The following is a 7,895-nucleotide window of genomic DNA, read 5'->3' as shown; positions in this document are numbered from 1 at the left end:
CCCATTTCTCTCACTTGCCACTTTGTACGAGCTCAGCTCTTCCATTTCCGTGTCTTGCCTCGTCCCCACAACATCCCTCTGCTCCCACATTTGTTTAGGAGTGACCTAGAGACACAGGTTACCCTCGGCGGGTGCCTGCCAGCACCAGGAGCCAGCGCTCTGCAGGGCCAGGCCTGGCTCGGGCCTCTGGCTCATCCCTGAGACGCTGCTCAGTACCTTTCATTTCTTGATTGTTTTTTAATCCAGAAAATACATCATAGCCAGTGTATTAATACATCAAACATCTTATTAACCATGTCTATATACAGTATTCCTAAGCTATTGTCAGACAGCTCCAAATCCATCACAGCATCTTAATTGTACAAAGAAGGGGAGAGCAATACCATAAATGGCAAAAATGAAGAGCAATTATCTTGCTTTCTATTTTTAGTGATGTTGGAAGAGTGAAAGATTTATTTTCCACAGGAAAAACAGACTAAAACAAACACCACTAGCAGTAGTTGCTCTCACTTTTTTTTGTTATCTGTCTTATTTTTGTTGTCCACAGTGGGTATTTCACATGCCATCACTTTCATCAGCTGTTAAATGTTGGCACAGATCCATAACTGCCCCAATTCCTGTTTCACTGCGTCACTGAATGATGTTGTATATTTTGCATTCTGAAGAAGCAGTGGCAGTTCCAGAGTTTAGGCTACGTTATTTTTTGCTTAACACTGCTATTAAACATCTTCATTTTGTATAAAAAATAAATGAAAGTTCTTACTGCCCTTCCAACAGCTGAGCATGCTCCTGGGAGAGGAAGGTGCTGAGAGCAGGGAGCTGGTGCCTGCTGAGAGGAGCCGGGAGCCCGGCCTTAGAGCTGGCAGTTCCCTAAGTGGCAAAAACCAACTGGGCAAGGTTTGTTGTAACTGAAAATTACCAACTTCACTAAAAGCAAGCAGGAAGAAAGTGCAGAAAGAAATGATCCACCTGCAAGCAGAGTGGGCAAGGGGAGGGTGGTGTAAAAAGGTGTTTTGCTGTCTGGCCTAATTTCATATTTTAATAGTGAGGGGATGTGTTGAGTGAGAGTCTTTTGGCAGCAGTCACTGTGCAGCAGAGGTCTAGGCAGAGTCACCTCACTAGTTCAGCTAAGCTGGAGCTAGGCCATAGCTTTTTCCTGCAATGGCTCATGGGATCTGAAGAGACTGGACTTTAACCAAAAGTTTTTTGCATGAGATTTTACCATCAGTCCCTAAAAGCCTTCGTACAGGAGAATGGCCCTGCATTGCTGCAGAAACTGCAGAAAACAGCAGTGAAGGCTAGTTGGATGGAAAAAACAGGGAAGAGGTAGGATCAGCTGCATAGTCTCTCCCACATCCCTTATTTTAACAGATGTCTTGGAATTTCCTCTACTTTTCATCTGCTTAAGCTTCAGGTTCATGACACCCTAGTAGTGTGTTTTACCCAGAACTTGTGCACAGATAAAGAGCAAATTAGGAATTTTTAGCCAAGTATTTTTTCTACTAGTTTGATTCAGGTGAGGGACTTGAACCTACTGAATTTTTGATGAATGCGCTAATCACCTCATTCCCTGTTGCTCTAAGACAGACATTTCTTGGTAGTTCATATGGTTCTTTTCTGTCTGAATCAAAGACTGCTTGATTCATTCACTTTGATGATGGCTTGTACAGCAAGTTTGCAGCACAGCAACAGGGGAGGGTGTCTTCCACTTCTCCAGGCAGAGGATCCAGCCAACTGCTCATCTCCCAGCCCTAGGTTTATTCCCATGGACACAAAGCCAGGAAGGGGAGAAGTTGGTGAATATCCTCATCTTTTCAGGACATAAAATTAGAGGCTTAGGACGTTACTAAGGTGCACACGCAAACCCTATGTGCTACTGGATCCCTTCACAACCAGTGTCGATAATTTTGCGCAGTTTCTCGAACAAAACCCCTCAGGGCCTACCCAGCTTCTAGTGTGGTTTCATGCCGGCTGAGGCTCCACTTTCTTCCTACTGAAAAGTCTCATCCTAGTGGGTTGATTCTCTCTCATGAGACTGCCAGATAAAATTTTGCCAAAAATGTTGGGAGATGCAAAACACAGATCACCTAGAATATTGTGCCTGGTTTGAGAAGGGGGGGTGGGGAGAGGTATTCTAAGTTAATGGTTGTTGTAGCTTTAGTAAAAGCACAGTGCTGAACTGTCAGAAGGCGGCCTCATCCACCCACTGATGAAGATGTGAATCTGTACCTCAGCAAACTGACTGGTTGCCACTGGGGTGGAAAGTATTTCAATACTTAGCTTTGAAAATGTGCAGAGATGTTAACATTTAATTAGGGAAGATGTGCATTATCTGCCATAATCAACAAAATGCATCTGTAGATGAATCAGATGTGACATTCATTCTGTGCTTCGCAATTATGCGAGAAAATTGTCGCCGTGAATACGGTTCACCTCTCATGCAGAATCACCCGAACTCTATACAGTTCATTTCCTAAATACGCTCTCAAAATAGGGCTTGCATCAGCTTTAACCAACGTGTAGGCCTTCCACTAAGAACTCAGTTTCATCCTCTCAGATTAGATCTGGGTGAAGCACGGCACTATCTGTGTAACTTGCCTGTTTTACATTAGAACTTGGTGCACTTTTGCCAACATTTTGAATGCTTTTATAGCATGATTGCAGGGAGAGCCAGGAGAGATAAGTGAATCTGGGAACCATGATAGTTTCATACCAAGTTCTTTAAAGCACGTGAATAGTACTTACCAGAAATGTTACTACCCTGTAAAAGAGAAGTGTTTTTTTAAGCAGAATTCAAAATAGAACAGCAACGCAATACGACTTTCAGGCAACTTTATACAGCTATCTCGGTAAAACTGGGTTCTAAATGAAGATTAGTACCAAAAGGCAAAGACTGATAGAGATGCAGTTGTTCATTTTTTTTTACTAATTTAAATCCAATGATAAGAATAATCATGGAAAATAAATATTTGAAAGTCTGAAAACTCTGAAATAATGTTCAGTGGCTAACAATTTTAACTCCATTCCTATTCACAGGTAAATTATGCCTGTGGTAACAGTCCCATTAAATTCCAGATACATTATCAATCCCTGCCCTCTGAGTGCCGTACCTTTGCTCCTATACCAATCTGCTTTCAAAAACGGAGGGAATGAATACACCTCAGACTGGGCCATGGCCAAACAGTATTTCTTGGTAAAAGTCTGTCAGGCTGGGGTACAGACCTGGTTGCACTGTCCATTGATGTTTGGGTCAAACACCCACCATTTGGGAAATGAATCAGGGAAGTTGTTGGTCTCCCGACCACCTAGCAAAGCTGAGAAGGTATTGGGCAAATTGCTTTGATTCTGGTGTTTGGCTTAGTGGCTGGGACAAGACCAGGGTCTGGGAGCTGAATTGAGGGGGCAGAAGGGGAGAAGTTTGGTGGTCTCTTGACTACTGGCACACTTTGAGAAAGAGACACTTTTCTCATATATGCAGTTATAAATTCTGATTTATTTCATTAACTTATTTCTGACCACGGCCCTCAGCATAAATCAAAACTTTCACGTTACGGTAGCAAACAAGTTGTATCTAGCGCCCTGTAAGGCAAAGCGTCGTGCGGGCTGGTCACACGCAGACAAGTTGAGCCAGTTCTGTGCAGCTGAACTTCTGAACCGGGGCTGGACCTCATTCCACCGCTCTGAGGTGTGGAAGGATCCTGCCACATGACTTTCCCCACCTAGCCACATAAATAAGCCCTCTCAGCCAGCATCTGGAGACTGCGAGGACCTGGGGGGCTGAGCATTACAGAGGAGCCGTTCCCAAAAGCTGTTTCCGGTGTGGCAGCCTGGTAACAACGCAAAAAAAGAAAACTTACAGCCTTAGCTGCCACGATGGTGTCCATGGGGATGACTGGAGGGCAAGGAGGTTTGAAAGACCTTTTGTGCTGCTAACTGGAGTTCAATGCCCATATCTGATGGGCACGAGAGAGCTGAATGAATATGGCTTTGATGCACTGCATCCATCCCTCCCCCAAAAATGTTGATTGCCACTGGCAAATCCCAGCTAAGCAGACAAGATTGCTTTGTGTGTATGTGCCTAAAATCAACTTTTTAAAGTATCTGAGCAGTGTAAATGGTGGACAACAGCCTGGCTTCATGAACTGACCCCTGGACATGGCTCTATCAGGACCTTCCCCACTGTGCACACCCCGATCCCACGTGTGAATGGATTACCTTGCTGTTTTGATACCTAAGCAGGGTGTTTACATCTACTACCACTACACTTTGAGCCAGTGCCAGGGCTGGCCAGGGAGAGAGCACCGATGGAGCTGTTTACCCCATGCTCCCTCTTCTGGGAGGACAGAAATTCCTCCAACCAGAGGGACACTCAAGTCTGGCTTTTGCCTTGGGCCCTCTGCAAGACCCTTCACTGCAGATCATTTCATACCTGTTTTCTAGAGTAGAAAGCCAAAGACTTCAAACAACCATCCAGCTTTCCATGCTGAAGCCTCCATTCAGGTTGTTGAGCGGCAAAGATTAGATTTGGGGTTTTCTCTAATAACCTACTGCATCATAATTTACTCCCACTACAAATTCTCCAAAAGATTTCAATGACCTTTGTGAAAATAAAATCAGACTGTACTGACATATTTGCTTTAGAAGATACTAATCAATATCTATTTTGTTAGCCAATATGGTTATGTCTCCTGTTATTGTGATTTATTTCATTTTTGTTGACCAAAGCTGGTTGAATGGGTGATAACAGCACTGAAAGTGGCAAGGGTTAATAAATTCAGATGAGGTTGTCATCTTATTACCAGAGTGCAGGAAGTGAAGCACAACCATTTAATTAACCTAGTCGCAATGAATTTCATGCAACACGCAGTTAACACTCCATCTATTAAAACTGCAAAGCAGATGGTAGTGAGCAGTTTTGCCTGCCATAAATAGGGTACCAATTTAAATTACTTGCTGCACAGGATTTTATAGGACAAAATTATCTAGATATTAAATAGTGAGATATTTAATAATCTCTTTCTTTTAAGCCATGAATATTTAAGACTCTTGGTCCAAGAGTAGAAAACTCAATTATTTCCAGGAAATCCCCTAAACAGAGAGCTTAAAAAAAAAAAAAAGGAAGACAAAACTTTGATGAATTGGCATTTCTTCCAAATTCCAAGGCCCTCGGTGGTCCTCTGTGCTGGAGAATATATAATCCATTATAAAGTTTTACCCTATTTTCTATATCTGTGTAAGAGATTTTTATTATTCACACAAATGGATAGTCCCAGTCAAGTATTAAAAGGCCACATTTCTCAATAGACCAGTAGTTTCTCTCTTGCTCTTGAAAAATGATTGTGATAAATATTAGCAAATTTAACATTTTTCCTTTTCATTTCATGCAGCTAGAGAGAGTTATGTGACCACATGACTGCACACACTGGCAAGGGGCTATACATCAGAGGCGCTGGGGATGACTCACTGCCCAAATCGGAGCAGATATTTCGCTTTCACTGATGGATGAACTCTGTTTCTTATCCTATAGAGAGGAATATAAGCTTAAAAAAACAAATATGTGATATGGCTTCATATGCACCTAATGATTTAGACACTTTTGGAACTTACCAGCTCTTGTGATGATTTCATGTACACAATCGCTGTCCTCCTATAAAATCCAACATAAAGATGCTAGGAAGAAGCAGAGAGGCTCTCTTAAAATGATTTTTGCCTCAGGACTGTACAAAATTCATTTGCCAGCAGAGCAGCAAATGTTTGTTTGTAATCAGAATAGAATCAGAGGAAAAAAGTGGAGCCTGAGCCAGCGGAGCAAGTAGGTCGCTGCAGCCGCAGGAAAGCTCTGCTTCCAGAATTCAGGGGAAGGACGGAAAATTGTCTTTCAGCTCCTCTACAGAAAACAAGTCTGATGGACCAACCTCTTTCAGCATTCTCCTTCTCCTTTCTAAAACTGAGGCTTGACAACAAGGCTCGGCTTCTGGTGAATAAGGTTCATTAAGCTCACAGAAAGCTAGAGGGTGTGCATTCATTTATTTGAATGACTCTCTGCGACTCCTTTATTTGAATGACTTTTTCCTTAGAGAGGCAGAAGGCAAGTGTGTCCTTTGTCACCTCCTCTGATTGCTCTGTCCACTGAACCGCTAGCAATAGCTATCAGAAAGTCTCCAGAGATTCAAGGCATCACAATCCATGACAAAGGACATAAATTGCTCTTTTCACAGATGACATCCTGCTTTATCTCAGTAAAACACAAATCTCTGTTCAATGCCTAAAGAAGTCCTGGAGCGTTACTTCACTGTATGCAGGTTTCATGTAAATATGACTAAATCAGAGGTGATCTTTATGCAATCATCCAGCAAGAATTTTTTCCATTTTCTGTGCCATTGACCCTCAGGGGAATTCAGCTGTCTATTGGCACCAGCCTCAACCTATTTAAGCAAACTGCCACAGTCCTTTTTTTAATCCTGCATATCGAGGTCTAGCAATGGCAAAAAGGGCTTCCTTTTCCACTGTACATAGCGGCACACTTTTGATTTGGCTACATTAAAAATTAATCATATGTACAGTATTAAGCAATAAGTGACATGCAAAAGAGATCCAGAATCACTTTTTCGAAGCTCAGAAGGACCCAGAAGCTGAATGAAGGCTCATCCCCAAGAGGGAAATTCTCTTAGTGAACAGTTTTAGCTGCTGTCTTGAGAAGTACACGCAGAGCTCCAGCCCCTAGCCCCTGCGCCCCAAGGAGTCACCAGAGCACTTCACCGCTCTTTCCCCTTCCAGTCTGGTTTGTGGTAGAGGCCTCACAGACCTCCTGAGGAATACAAACAGACCTAGAGACTACCCATCACCTGCAGAAAAAGGAAACCACATCACCTTTGTATAGCCACGCTCACCTCCAAGCTCACCCGAGTCACCGCAGCAGCATGGTATGACATTTGGAAGGTGGTAAGCGGAGGCTTGATGAACAGGACAGGATCTTTGCTCAAGATCATGACTGAATAAACTTTGAAAAGTTCAAAATTAAATTTAATTCCCTTTCTTTTCAAACATACTGTGAGCTATTCCCTTCCTAGCCATTATTGCTGAAGAAGAAATGGACAGCCAGCCAGGTGGAAGAAGCAGTAGCCTAAATCACAGGAGCTACCATTACTGCATGTGGGACATCTGCCCTTCGTCCTCACTCAGGAAATAAAAAGAAAAGAAAAGAAAAGAAAAAAGATTTTACCACAAGTTTGAGAGTAGCTGGTTTTCCACTGCTGCAGGTTGCCATAGCTCCATGGATCTCAACGCCTGTCAACAGCCATGGGCTGAGAATGTCACCCTGCCCTTAAAACAAGATTCATAGTGTTTCTCACAAAGAAAACACTTTAAAGCTTGAAAGGTGCTACTGAAAGACACCTGTAAAACAGACACAAATATTTATCAGGTATTGATGGATATTGCTTGGATATTGATACTGATTGGATATTGATTCATTAGACAAGACAGGTCAATATTATTTGACAAACTGAGAAGCTGAGGCACTTTAAGGCACAGTGATCAGCTTGGGCCAACTCAAGAGGTCAAAGTCAGCCCTAGAAACAAACCCTGTCTCCTGAATGCCAAGCCAGTGCTTTATCAACAAAGTGTATTGCTCTTCAGTATATTCATTTATAATGCAGATTAGGTGGATGAGAGGGAAATTTAATCATTTAGAATGACTAATAACTATGCTAATGTGTTCAGATAAAATAAGCATTCACATATGCTGAAAGCCTTTATAGTATAATAAACTTCTGTTATCTTTTGAAACATTCAGTACTTTGATTTTTATACACCAACTCCTCTCTATCTCAAGTGCGCTAAAACATATTTTATAGAAAGATGGAGAAGCGAGAGACTGCTGAACCTCCTATCAG

The sequence above is a fragment of the Dromaius novaehollandiae genome, chromosome 4 (assembly GCF_036370855.1).
Source record: "Dromaius novaehollandiae isolate bDroNov1 chromosome 4, bDroNov1.hap1, whole genome shotgun sequence".
Taxonomy (NCBI): domain Eukaryota; kingdom Metazoa; phylum Chordata; class Aves; order Casuariiformes; family Dromaiidae; genus Dromaius; species Dromaius novaehollandiae.
Note: the sequence above shows the minus strand (reverse complement) of the source record.